Below are 14,977 nucleotides of genomic sequence, written 5' to 3' on the forward strand. Positions count from 1 at the left end.
ACACACACACACAACACGGCACAAATCTATCTGAAAACACTCGTATATATAACAATAACACTTAGTTGAATGTTTAATACTATTTGCCATGAAGACTAATATATGTTTTTCCCCTTATAATAATTAAGAGATGTGCATTTTTATTACGTTATTCAAAACGCGTAATTTTTCACATGTGGGATAATCTTTTTTTTTCGGAGGTATAAAGATATAGAGAAACATGCAGGAAAAAAAAGGCATTCAAGTTTATACAATATTTTACGGCACCAAAAAAATATATAAAGTCTATATGGAGATTTATGGGAATAGGACACATGTTTTCTCTCTCTCTCTCTCTCTCTCTCTCTCTCTCTCTCTCTCTACTGCCCCCCTGCTCCCCCCATAATACGCACTCGCTACGCGCCAACACGTTCGTAAACACACAACATCCCCGTTCACCCTTTACGCCTCTCCTTCCTCCTTTGCGTGGCCCGTCCGTTCACAAGATTGCGTCACTATAAGAGGATGTTACGCAATAGAGGAATTATTATACGCAAGCGATTTTTGGGTCTTCGTAATTAGTGGTGAGGAGACGAGAGTGTGTGATGCTGAGAGAGAGAGAGAGAGAGAGAGAGAGAGAGAGAGAGAGAGAGAGAGAGAGAGAGAGAGAGAGAGAGAGAATAACATATGGATTAATGGGAAACAGACAGAGAAAGGAAATATAAGAAACAGGAAAGAAAGGAAAGGAAAGGGAAGGGAAGGGAAAGGAAGGGAAGGAAAAAAAGGGAGGGAAAGGAATGGGAAAGAAAGGAAAGGGAAGAAAAAGGAAATAAAAAGAAAATATTGAAAGAAAACAAAATGACACCGGGAAAAAGGAGTATATAGTACAGAAGAAAGAAAAGAAGAAGAAGAAGAAGAAGAAAAGAGAAAAAGAAGAAGAGGAAGAAAGAAAAAGAAGAAGAAGAAGAAAAAAGGAAAAGAAGAAGAAGAAGAAGAAGAAGTAGAAGAAGAAAAAATCTAAGAACAAAAAAAATATAAGTAGAACAATAACGAGAAGAACAAGAAGGAAAGGAAGAAGAAGAGAAAGAAGAAAAAGGAGGAGGAAGAAGAAGAAGGAAGTAAGAAATATGAGTGCTAGTGGGTAATTTGGGGAGAGAGCAGACTAGAAAAATAAAGATTTGTAGAGATAACATGGAGGAGGAAGAGGCGAGGCGAGGTAAGAAGAGGCGAGGAGAGGGAAAGAAGAAAGGAGATGGTGAAGAAAGGAGAGAAAAATGAAAGATAAGGGGACATTGATGGAGAGGGCGAGGGGCTATTATAATGAAATTTGTGCATGGGGAGAGAAAGAGAGAAAAAAAAGAGGATAAAGGAATAAAAAAGATGGTTGTAGGAGGAAGGGTAGAAAAGAAAGTGAAATAGAGATATGGGAAATAAGGAAGAACAAGACCTGAGAGAGACAAAGAGACAGGTAATGGGAGATAACTTTGGAGAGAGAGAGAGAGAGAGAGAGAGAGAGAGAGAGAGAGAGAGAGAGAGAGAGAGAGAGAGAGAAAATCGTGTCCTATATATTTAAATGTCAAAAATTACTATCAATCATTACTTAATCAACCATTTAAACGCTAACTGATTTTACTTATTTATTATTATTCATTATTATTTATTTTATTCTCAATCCACTTTTCCTCCACTTCAAAACAACCCTTACCTCCACACCTCTCTTTTCCTCCCTTTCTCCCTCCCTCCTTTCGTTCTTTCCTTCCTTCTTCCTTCCTTCACTCTTCCCTCCCACCCTCCCTCTCTCCTTCAATCTTTCCTTCCAGTTCTTGTTTCCTCCCTCCTATCGTTCCTTCTTCCCTACTTCGCTCTTCCTACCTTTCCTCCCTCCTTCTCTTCTTTCCTTCTTTTCCTTTTCTCCGTCTTCCCTCTTTCATTCTTCTTACCTTACTCCTTTCACTCCTTTCTTCCTTCGTTCCTTTTTTCCTCCTCCCCTCTTTCGCTCTTCCCTACATTTCTACCTCTCTCCTATTTCTCCTTCCTTCACTCCTTCCTTCCCTCTTTCACTCCTTCGCCGTGTATCTCAAAGTTTCCTACATCGTGACCCGCTACAGACCAAATTAAGGGGGCCGCTGATTTTTGCTTCCTGCAGGAGAGATATTTCGCAGATTTTTCGTTCTTAGTAATGATGGGCATTGGCAAGAGGAAGAGGAGGAAGAGGAGGAGGGGGGGGAGGAGGAGGAGGAGGAGGAAAGAGAGAGCTAGAAGGAGGAGGAGGAGGAAAGAGAGAACTAGAAGGAGGAGGATAAGGAGACGGACGAGTTTAGAAAAGATTACAACGATGAAAACGAAGGAAAGGAGATAGTAAAAAAAGAAAAAAAGGAATACGAAAGGAAAATAAGGAAGGAAAGTGAGCATGAAAGGACGGAATTAAGAAAGAAGGTAACCAGGAAAACAAAATAGGAAGCAGGACAAATTTAACAAAAAAAATAATAAAAAGAAACAAAACGCAAGTGGTTAGACTTCAAAAGAGATATCAGAGGAGTAATACAGGACGAGGAGGAGGAGGAGGAGGAGGAGTATTAAGAGTAGGAATCAAAAGGAACAGGAAAAAAGGAAGGAAAAAAAGAGAGGATGAGGGAGACGCAGAGGTTAGACAGGTAAACGCCTTGTGATTGAGTTTATAAAGAGATTAAGTGCAAAAATTGAGACGTAAACATAGTATTTGTATAAAGTGTTAGTTAGGTAAGAATATAGCGTGCAGGAGGTGAGAGAAGAAAGAAAAGGATAAGAAGAGGAGGAGGAAGAGAGGGAGACTGGGGGGAGGGAGAGAGGGGGATGAAGAGAGAGGACAGACTGGTGAAAGGGAGGTAGCTAAGCTGTGAGAGGAGGAAAAGGAGAGAGGGAGTGAGTGGGAGAGGACAGAATGGTGGGAGAGGGAGGGAGGTAGCTAGGGAGTGAGAGAGAGGGCGGAAAGGGTTGGAGGGAGTAAGGGAAAGAGGGCAAAATAGTGAGAGGGAGAGAGGTAGCAAAGAAGGAAAGGAAAGGAAAGGAAGGAGGGAGAAAAGTGGGAAGGGAGAGCGAGCCGGGAAAACAAGGGATAGGAGGGTGAGAGAGAGGGAGGGAAGGAGGGAGGAAAGGAAGGAGAGGAAGGGTGGAATAACAGGGATAAGAAGCATACCAAATTGAGGAAATGCACAAACCACACCATTGAAGGAAAAAACAACGACAAAAACTAGCAAAGTACACCCTTACCTGTTGACGTGCCCTTCCCCCCACCTCCTCCTCCTCCTCCTCTTCCTTTCACCCATACCTCCTCCTCCTCCGAATTGTGCTCCTTCCTTTCCTTCGCCTCACAAAAAACAACAATCATTACTACTACTACTACTACTACTACTACTACTACTACTGCCACTACTACTACTACCACTACTACTACATCAGGTCCTTCTAATACAACTACATCAGGAACAATAATCATCACAACAACAACATCCATCACACAGGAACGCGAGAGACCAACAAACAACAGACAAACGCTCATAACATCTTTAACATCCTCCAAAGACTCTGAATCGATCTTCGTCTCATCATGGACAAATATTTTTAGGCTTGATTGTAAACTTGACAGCGAGAAGAGGCTACATGGCTACATTCTCTCTCTCTCTCTCTCTCTCTCTCTCTTACTTATATCTTTTGTGTGTGTTTTCCCGATATTTTCCCCTATTTATTTTCCTTCCTTCCTTCTTCTCCTTCCCACTCTTCTTTTCTTCGACTTTTTTACTAGTTTCTTTTTCATTTCACTTCCTCTATTATGTGTCGAAATTTCCTCCACTTTTATCATTCTTACCTCCCTTCTCTCCTTCCTTCGTCTTTTTTTCACATTTATCTCCAAGTACGTATACTCTCTCTCTCTCTCTCTCTCTCTCTCTCTCTCTCTCTCTCGTACCCCAATGGGAGAGGACGCAGCTGCCCACCTTGTACCAACTGTTCAGGCGAAGCTTCACTCACGTTTCATCTCCATATTCGAAGCGTGTGTCGAAACAACGGAACGGGACACTGATGAACTTCGCGTGTATGCCCGTGTGTGTGTGTGTGTGTGTGTGTGTCAAATGGAGGCAGCAGTGTCGGAGGGGAAAATGGAAGGAAATGGATTAATGGAAACTGATGAATGGAGAGAGAGAGAGAGAGAGAGAGAGAGAGAGAGAGAGAGAGAGAGAGAGAGAGAGAGAATACGTGCTTCAGTATGGTGAAACAAAGATAGTAACGAATAAAATGAATTCTGGGAAGTTATGAAAGGAAGAACGAAGGAAAGAGTGAAGATAAAAAGAAAAGAAATTAAGAAAATACGATCCATAAGAGGGGCAGTTAAATTAAAACAGAAACGAGTAAATATAGAAGAAAGGGGAGAGTGACTGATTAGAGAAAGGAAGGAAGAAAATGAAGACAGACAAACAGAAGTAGGGGATGATATAAGGACAACACATAATGAACAAGGAAGAATGGAAAGCACAAAGGAAGAAAGTAAGAACGGAAAGGAGTAAGGTAAGGAAAAAAAGGTAAGGAAGAAAGGAAGGATGAATGGAGCAAAAAAAGTTGAATTAGACTCTCACACACCCCTAACCCCCGCCCCCCCCGACACACACACCACTAAACCATAAGAAAGAGAAGCGAAGGGAAGGAATAAAAGTAAAAGATGTATGAAAGGAGTAGCAAGTAAAAAAAAAAATGAGGGAAGTAGAAATCAAATGAGTAAAGGCGGGAAGGAAGTGGCAGAGGTCATTGATTACGGATACATCTAGTGGGCGGGCGCGTTATTGTGTCCAGAAAATATGACTTCTTTCAGGTGGCATGCTCTCACTTTCTCACGAGCGGCTGCCTGGGGGTATTCTTCTTTACTAATATATATGAACAAAAATCTCCATCAATCGCAGCTACAAATGGAACCTCCTACAATTATGAACATCACAATAAATAATGGAGTAGGGAATGAATCAGAAAAAAAAGACATATTTGCAGATACACACAACAACAACAACATTCTTTTTTACTAATTTATATGAACTAAAATCTCCATCAATCGCAGCAACAAATGGAACCTCCTGCAATAATCAACATCACAATAAATAATGGAGAAGGAAATGAATCAGAATACACACACACACACACACACCACCAACAACAACAACAACAGCAACAAAACAGATTGACTATATGTTTGCAAAAAAAAAAAATAATAATAATCGTTTCAGTAACATATGAAAATACAACTGGAGAATGTGAGGAAAGATAAAGGTAAGGGCAGGCATCACACCACCACCTTAATGTTTACAGTGACCACAGAAGGCACATCAACACTTCCCTGGACCACCTCTTGACATGGAAGTTTTATTTTCAATGTTTATATGGCTTCCACTTTTTGAGTTAAGAGGCATACATAAGATAAACAGGTGTGCAAGGCTACAGGAGGCCAGTGTTGCATGAAATCCCCAAAGTTTTGAGATATGCATAGTACCCTACCACTGTTGTCCTGACATACCACTATCAATATTAACTTACACACAGCTAAATTAACTCCTAAACCTAAATAATATAGCTAAAAAGTAACTAGCATCTGTATGCAGCTATTTTTCTCTTACTCCAAGTTCACTTCAGTCCCAGCACATTTTACAAACAACAATGGAGAACTTGTCAATAAAACCTTTACACAGCCAAATAAAAGCTTTTAAGTCAGTAAAACAGGCCAGTGAGATGACAAACTTTACCTGTGTGTGACCAAGCCTCTACAAGCTAACCCACTTTATCTAATTTCTCTTGATTCCCAGCATCACCGCAGTCCAAAAAGACACTAAAAGCAACTAAACATACCTTCTCTTAATAAAAAGCCCTATAGTGGTTAATTTAAACTAATATTTACAACTAAAGTTTGGACCATACAGTGATTTGTCATTTCTTAGTCCTTTTGTATAGATTTAAAAGTTTGTTCTTCACCATAGAAATTAATTTTGACACTTTTGACATTTTTCTCTTCATTTAGAATAGCAGTTAACCGTTTTGTTGCTTGAGGTATGTGAAGGTAGCAGTGGTGCTGGCAAAATATCACACTCACAACTTTGGGGGAGTCCGCACAACACTGCCAGTCTGCCGGCACACAGATCAGACTATGTTGTTTGTCCTTGCTCTCACTTTTCATTACTGCATCACTGTTTTACATCCACAGGAGTAACCTGAAATATTCATGGGATGAGTACACGACACCAATGATCTTGTATAATTTTATCATAGCTCTTGATTATCTGTAAGCCAGTACATATATTATTTACTCATTTAAAACAGAACAGTGTTTAATTGCCTTTTTTTACCTCACTACCTCTTATCCTTAGTCATACTGAATCATTAAATTCAGTTATTGACACACAAGGCTTGGAATAGTTTATCATTATTTTTTACCCAAAATTATATATAAATAGAGCAAGGAAATTTTGATTTGTTTTTTATAGCTATAAATAAGTAGCAAATTTGACCATTTAAAATTTCATAAGTAATTACATGGATTATTTAATTTTGCAGAGCTGTTGGGGAAAATCTCTGATGATGAAAGATGAAACAAACCAGACTCTCCTCAACTATATCTGTAATGGCATATTCAAAAGAAAAATAGGAAAGGCTTGATCCAGCTGGCAGGTAAATAACTACAGAAGACACTGGAGAGCCAAAATACGTCCTTTGCTAGGCTGAAGTATGATTATTGTTGACGTGGTCCGATTCAGTATATTCCAGTGCTTGAAAGATTTTCATATTTTTTTCTTTAATTTCCTCTTTTTCTGCACCTCTTAGTTACAATTAAAATTCATCAGTTAAATATTAAATTAATCCTTGACTTTAATCCTTGTTGCCAGTCACTTGGCTTTCTTATGCAACTGGCAATGCTGATTCTCTACTCGACTGCCCCCAAACTATTAGAGTTGACGTGCCCCCTGCCATAGACCCCTTTTGACTGATAAATAAATACCGTACAATCAAGAATTGTTATAAAGTTATTACTTTTTTCTCACTATACTCCAGAATGACAGCTTGCATGTGTCATGCTATGAACAAGCGATTGCCAGCCAGCACCCTGCCCTGAGGGTGGGTTGGTATGCCCTTAACCTTTGTCCTCCCACATGTTTATTGTGTGTGGAATCCCTGTAAGGCTGGGAGATGGGAGCCCTGGAGGTTGAGCGATGCCATGTGCTGTGGCTAACAACGCACTACTTTGGTCCTTTATTTCGGCCAAGACATGCAGCCTCCTCTGACTCCTAGAAATCAGTCGGCTAATCTTCATGACCACGAGCCAGGTGTCCATCACTATGGCAGGTGTTGGCTGCGTATACTCTCTTGCTATACCTGGGGCTGTTGGCCTTATAAGCCCAATGACCAGCCTCCCCTTGTAGGACTCCACATCCACAATGGGTGGGAGAATGACAGAGTGAGCTTTTTGCAGATATATTTTGGCAATGATCATTTTTTGAAGTTCTGGTGAGAGCAGAAGAGCACCCCTGCCTCACCAAACACACCCGTCTCCTTTCCCTGGGAACCCTCCAGGGTGGTACAAGTGAGGCACAAGCTCATCAAGCCAGGCTCGGGCTTAACCTCTGGCGGGCTCTTCATGTAGGTGTATGGAACATGCTGAGCCCCTCAGAAGATCATCGACTACTAGTGAATGACTCCATCCAAGAATGGATGAGAATGGACATGCTTCCTGTTAGTTTGTAACCTTCCAAAAGGAGTTTTGAATCTCTAGTGATGGACTTAAGAAAACATCTGAAACCTCACACCCACACACACCTGGGAGGTACCATACAACACCTGGAACCTGGTACCCATTTACTGATGGGTGGATAAAGACCAAGGTTCAAGGAGACTGCCCATACGTCTCACCATTTCGTTGGATCATGATTAAGTTATATTGTACTTAAATGGCACAAAATTACATGTTTGTCATTATATTAATCATGTCATCATACTGCCTGTGATAAATGTATGGATTAGCAAATCTATTGTTTTTATTGAATATTCTCAGCCATACTTGACAACAGTATGAATATATTTATATCTTAATTGACAGTATAAAAGAAATTCCAGTTAAATCTTGAGTCCCAGAGAGTCATGGAACCATATCAATGACTGGTTCTCAGTGAAGATTTCTGCCATGTCCAATGGATATCATGAAGCAGAGATCCAAGAAGTATATATGTGATATTCCTATTATCATGTATATTATGACTCTAGAATTAGCAACTGCGGTTGATAAAAAGAATAAAGAGTTTACCTCTGTATAGTATTTATTTGTTTAGTTAAATTTATCATTTATGAAGTCAGCTACTATATTAAGTACAGCATACAACACAACAAATACATGAATGAAGTACTATCAAGCTTTTCTAAGATGCATGTGAGCTACAAAATTCTAGTATGATCTTGTTCTTGCTTAAGCTATAAGCATATTTTTTTCAAATCTAACTTGCACTGTCTATATTTTGAATATTAATTATAAAAAAGGAATGAATAATACCAAGAGCAAAGGTATTAGCATTCCCAGGCTAAATCTCTGGAAGCCCTCAGAGCAGGTTGGGACCACAGAGGTATTGTGTGCAAGGCCCACCAACATGTGGACACACCATGCCACTTCAATCTGACTTGGGCAGGTGAAGCTGAATTGCCATGGTAGGCAATCCTCCTAGCCCCTCAGACAAAAACTGGTGTTGTCTGCCAGGAAGGGCATCTGTGACAAAAAAAAAGCCCCGCTGCTTACAAAGATGAATGATAACGGTATCTTCATTGACCATCAAACCTCATACGAAATTATGGGAAAATCTGATGTTGAACAGAAGATGGTAACAATGATGATTTGTTTGATGAATGTATAATATTTAACATCAACAAGATGTGAAAGCTAGATTTAGTTTGGAAAATTTTATATATTTAAGTTATTCAGAACAGACCAACTTGTAAATTATATGACTCAACCAACCTTCAGTGTGTAAGGCATTTTAGAGTAATGTAAAATATATTTAAACCTGACCAGATTGAAACTATAAACATGAATTATGATTTTAAGTATAGATTTTCATGACTGCAGTAATCTTTAGCCAAAAGTCTGTGACCATTTAAGACCTTTGTACTGAAGGTTTATAGAGGAAAGAACCCTTTATCACTGAAGGGTTTATGGCATGCAGTATACCTTTCCACCTGCAGCCACAGACCTGTATAAGCTAGCCATGCCTCACTTGTCATCAGGATACAGACTTGGGCACTTTGTCAGGTGAACTGAACACTGGAACACTGCCTGACAGAGTGGTCAGTGTCAGTACTGTCCCGTCCTTCAAAACAGGTCTTCAACAGTAACTTAATGAGTCAAGTTTGACTGAAGTGAATGGCTCACAGGGGTGTGGATAAGTATCTAACAGGAGGGGGGGGGGCACCTGGGGGGCACTAAGCAAGTGGAGGTCATGGGCATTCTAATGCCACATAGAAGGCCACTAGGGCATACTCTAAGGTCAGATCAATGGTGGGTATTAGGCCTCGGCCAGTGGGTGGGCACCTGCGGGGCACTGAATTCTCACGGGGGCGGCCAGCCGGGGGGTGAACAAGGTGGACTCATGACTGCGGACACCTCCAGAATTTTTTTCCCCTTTACAGTAATGGAGGCAGCTCAAGGGCGACGAAAACGAAAACAAAATAGTCCGCCAAGTCTTCCAAGCACCCAAACACGTCGTGACACATGAGCCAGGCGTGGCTGTGGAGGGGCGAGGAGACACATTACACAAGGATGGTGTTAAAATACGGGGAAATAATACACCTATACCTTCTCAGCGCGGCGGGGCGGGTGTGGGCTTGAAGGGCAGGATGTCTTCATGGATGACGTAAAAAAAAAAAAAAAAGTAAATAAATCGGCGAGAGTAACACACACACGCACGCACAAAGTGTCAACTCCTCCATTGATGACAGTTTTTCCCCTTTGTAACGGCTCCCAAAAAGTGATAGTTTGAAGTTTTCTTGGATTTTCTTTCACATTGGGTCTCTTTTTCTTTGTTTTCTATATTATTATGCTCGTTTGGGGAGCTGTTTTCTTTTCTGGTGGGTCTTTTTTTTTTTTTTTGGCTCTGTTTTATGAGTTTTTTAAGCAGTTTTTTTTTTTTAATGTTTGGTTAGGGGCTGTTTGTTTTATTACCGATGGGTCAAGTTGTTTTTTTCTTCATAATTTCAGGGATTTCATTATTGCTTAAGTACACAGTAACAACATAATGCCAGTGACTTCAATGATGTGTTTTCAGGATAGCGCACCTGCAACTGTGTAAATTATAGCCTAATAATATATATCTCATCGCAGTTGATAATATTTTGTATACTCATTTACGACCCTACCAGAGAAATATTCTTTCCCATCATTTTATTTGCCAAAACCTCAAAAACTTAGCTCGAGTTAAATTATCTTGGGAAAAAGCATTTATATAAGTACGATTTTATATTTGGTTTCTAATAATAAGTGTGAAATCCTACCTTTTCCACGTAAACAATGGAAATCTTTGAATCCATCTCGTCATTTTGGAGCTACCTCCAGCGGGACTAAGTGTACGATAATCATTGTACGAATACGACAAATTAATACCTGGTACAATATACAATAACGTCCATGCGAGACAGGCCAATTGCTCTACAGTATTATAACAAGAAATTAACAGATAATATTAGCTTAATTAATGCACTTACATCCCCTACCCTCCTACCTTACAAAGTACTCCTGCGTTGTCGTACATGTCGTGAAATCTTCCGGAACACCGTCAGAAAGAGCGTAGAAATAAGAAAAAGTGTGAAAATATATATCAATCAACTGTACTGACATGCTCGTACGGCAAATATAGGTGTTATAATTCAGTACAGCCAAAGTACAACAATTTGGGCTGAAGATGTACGATAATAGTCACTGGCATCAGGTCACGTGAGTTAACGGCACTGTTAGGTAAGGCTGTTGGGTGCCGCGGGCGGTGCCAGTGACAAGAACTTAAATATCCGTTAAGTGCCGCCATTTACACAACTCTGGAACTTTTGCCGCTACACAGAGAGGAAGGCGAGACGCTGAAGGGTACTGCGGACTAGTTAAAAGGAAGTGTTCGGCTGCCGCGGGGCCGATGACAAGGGATTAAAAAGTGTTATGTTGTTGTTGGTGGTGGCGGCCAACTCAAACCAGAGGATGAGGCCGCTGAAAATCAAACCAGCTTCCCGTCTTCCCCTACACCACCTCTACCTGGTGAGTACTATCTCCTCGTATTATTTTATCTCATGTTCTATATTCCGTGATTTCCAGTGATAGAATAATTATGTAAATGATTAATGGTTCTGCCGTCATTATCCGCTGGTATTATGTAAAGCTCAGTTAATGTAGCCTACTCTATATTTCTTAATGGTTTGCCTATGTAGGTTACACAATATTACTATTTAGTGTCACATTGTAATATAAGAGAACGTGTATTTCCTTCCTTGTAACTGATACCACCTATATATCTATCTATCGTGTCTATGTTATTAATATCGTCATATCGAAATAGCTTACTCGTTCTGCTCCTCACCCAACTTCATCCCCGTGATAACGCAGGGACGAGGGTTGGTGAGGAGCAGTGATGGCGTTGGGTGAGGATCAGGGATGAGGGTGGGTGAGGAGCAGGTTGTGTCGTGAGGGCGGCTCGGGTAGTGAAGCATCTTAGGTGAAGCCGCCGAGTGTGTGGTTCGAATACCGGCTTGGTGTAGTTTATTCTCTCTATATTTTATGTTTTGTCTCTTTTACTGCGTTAATATCGTCATGAACCCAAGTTACGAACCGTGGTGTAGTCTCATTTCACAGCAATTCTCAGAAACTAACCAATACCACTGTGTAAGACATTCATTTGCTATCGGTTTCCTTCCTTGTAAAGTAGGTACTATTTAATATCTAACTACCAATGATTTTGAGTGATTAACCCCTTGACGATTCATTCCATTTATTCACTCTGAAGTATTGTTCTTGCAGTTTTATTCATTGTTTTTATATTCATTGCTGGTTTCTTTTGTTATCATCCATTTCAAGTGATTTGGTAAGGTTTTCGATAATCCATGACTGGTGACTGACTCATGTGACGAGAGTCGATTGCTGAGGAGGTTCGGGAGAAATGGAATCGATGGGAAAGAGAGTAAATGGGGAATAAAGTGGAAGGGAGAAGAGGAAAATATGAATTAAGTCATTATTTAGTTGTGACGAAATGACAGGGTAGGGACGAGAGAGAGAGAGAGAGAGAGAGAGAGAGAGAGAGAGAGAGAGAGAGAGAGAGAGAAGTATGTCGCAGTAGCCATTTTTAAAGCCTATTCATCTTCCTCTCCCTCTTCTTCTACCTCCTCCCTATCCCCCAAACATCTACCCTCTTCTCCGTCCTCATCCTTCTCCCCTTCCTCCCCTCTTAGAACATCCTACAAATAAAGGGCGAACTTGACCGTAATATCAGATAAGGATGGACACACACACACACACACACACACACACACATACCGTTTCACCATCGACAGTTATTTTCTACCTCTCCCTCGTAGAAGAGAGAGAGAGAGAGAGAGAGAGAGAGAGAGAGAGAGAGAGAGAGAGAGAGAGAGAGAGGAATAGGAGGGGTCAAATCCTTAGGAGGGGAGAGGTTAATGGGGAGGGGGATTGCACTTAAAGGGGAGACGAAGGAGAAAGAGAGAGGAGGAGGGAGGGGAGGAGGAGGGGAAGGTAAACAGAATTGATTTTACAGTTGAGGATTAAGTTGTAAACAAGATAAGATTCATGCCTTTTCTCGAGGATGGGTAGCGGGAAGGGGGAAGGGGAGGGGAAGGGGTAAGTGGTAGGTATGGGAAGGGCAGGTGGTAGGAATAGAGGGAAGAATGTTGAATGTAGACACGTATGGGAGGAGATAAAGGAAGAGGAGGAGGAGGAGGGGGAGGGGGAGTGGTCGTGGTGGAAGAGGTGGGCTAAGGTGGCAGAAGGAAAAGGATGAAATAGAAGTGGTCGATAAGGAATAGATAGGAGGGAGGGAGAGATGGTGAACAGGAGGAAAGGGTGACAGCGGAGAGGAAGAAATAGCGGGAATTGGAGGAACGGTAGATGGAAAAATGGGTTAATTAAAAGATAGAATTGTAAATGAAAGTGGGGAAGAGGACCATGGCGAATTTAAAATAGAGGAAGATTTTAAAAAATGAGAATAGAGAAAAAATAGACAATCAATGGAGCTGAAAACAGGTGACAACATTTTTTTTTACCTGTAGCACATAATTGCACCTCATTAGACGGTTTAAAAAAAATACGATATAAAGAAAAGTGAATAATACAAAAATTGCAGGTATCGTATTTATAGTGTAAAAAATGTGGGGGATACTTAGAGAAACGACGTTGAGAATATCCTCACACACACACACACACACACACACACACACACGTTGTATCAGGTTTTAGCACATCCTCCTCCCCCCAGCCTCCCCCTCCATTCTCTTCCTTGTGTTGCCGTCTCTTACCGGTGTTGGCAGTTAGTTTTCGTTGTCTCCTAGTGCTGTGTCGCCGCCCAGCCTGATACGCGGCCGAAAAAAAAGCGAGTTCATTGACAAAGTACGCGATGCTTGCTCTCGTAAAGTACTAGAAATTGAAGCCACACTGCTACTACCCTTCATCCCTACCTAACCCTCCCCCAATAATAATAATAATAATAATAATAATAATAATAATAATAATAATAATAATAATAATAATAATAATAATGATGCCAGTATCCTATGTAGGGTTGATGTAGTTGTGTGCACTATATCAACCAAAGAAGTATAAAATCATCGTGACCCGTGCCAGGTAATTACAAAAATCATGGTTAAAAAGATTCGACCTCGCCAGGATTCGAACCTGGAATCTTCTGATCCGTAGTCAGACGCGTTATCCGTTGCGCCACGAGGCCGTTGATAGCAATATGTGATCATCTAGTTTTTATTTATTATACTAATCTAACCTATATTAATCTATATGGATATCTGCATGTTTAAATTCAATTGTCATTATTTAGGTTACTGAATTGAAAGCCAAGCAGCTCCTTTGTATTGGCTCAGTGTAGTTCAATGCTGAGCTGTGTTGTACTATAGGACACACACACACACACACACACACACACTATTGACTGCTAAGAGAGTTTGACAGAGCTAATCATTCACAATACCAGAGAACGACAAGTACGAGGACGCATTGAGGATACATTCTTAAGCATTACACACACACCCGGCGACGCACATATTCCCTTCTCTGCAGCGGTAAATATAAAAGTTTCTGAAGTACTAAACAACACCGCACGAAAAAAAGACTGCATAACAAAGGACGCATTGAAGGTATTATTAATTATCATTCACGTCCACTCACCTTTTTCTCTCCCCTTCATTAGAGTAATTTAGCACGTAACTCCGTCATGCCAAACGAGTCCGCCACACGAACCATGATACTCGTTCACGACACGACACTTGAACGTACACGCGTGGCGACGAGAAAAAAAGAAAAGAAAACGTACTTAAATATGCGACAAACACCATTACTATCGACGCCTTCCATTGACTGACAGGCAGGCAAAACAAAGCCCCGAGAGAGAGAGAGAGAGAGAGAGAGAGAGAGAGAGAGAGAGAGAGAGAGAGAGTTAAAAACGTCAGGAAACTCTCTGATCTTTGGTTTACGATGCAATAATAGAGAGAAAAGGGACGTAGGGATTCTATATATATGAAGGAGCAATTTTCTTTCCTTGGGAGTAGGTGGCGAGGCTATTGTAGAAGTTATAAAAGCCTTCCCAGAGAGAGAGAGAGAGAGAGAGAGAGAGAGAGAGAGAGAGAGAGAATTATATATAATCTCTTTTCCCGAGCACCAAATGAACTTAGTTGGAATGTAATACTTATACACTGCCAAGGTTTCTCTTTTATGACTCAGTTTGCCCTTCATTGTGTG

The 14,977-nt window shown here is 40.8% G+C and overlaps 1 non-coding gene across 1 annotated transcript; it reads right to left on the bottom strand.

The window, feature by feature from the left end:
• Window positions 1-13,882: 13,882 nt before the first annotated feature.
• Trnar-acg (transfer RNA arginine (anticodon ACG)) lies at window positions 13,883-13,955 on the bottom strand. Its single transcript has one exon. It is a non-coding gene; the product is annotated as a tRNA-Arg (tRNA).
• Window positions 13,956-14,977: the final 1,022 nt, after the last annotated feature.

Source organism: Eriocheir sinensis, chromosome 37 (genome assembly GCF_024679095.1).
Source record: "Eriocheir sinensis breed Jianghai 21 chromosome 37, ASM2467909v1, whole genome shotgun sequence".
In the NCBI taxonomy this organism is placed as follows: domain Eukaryota; kingdom Metazoa; phylum Arthropoda; class Malacostraca; order Decapoda; family Varunidae; genus Eriocheir; species Eriocheir sinensis.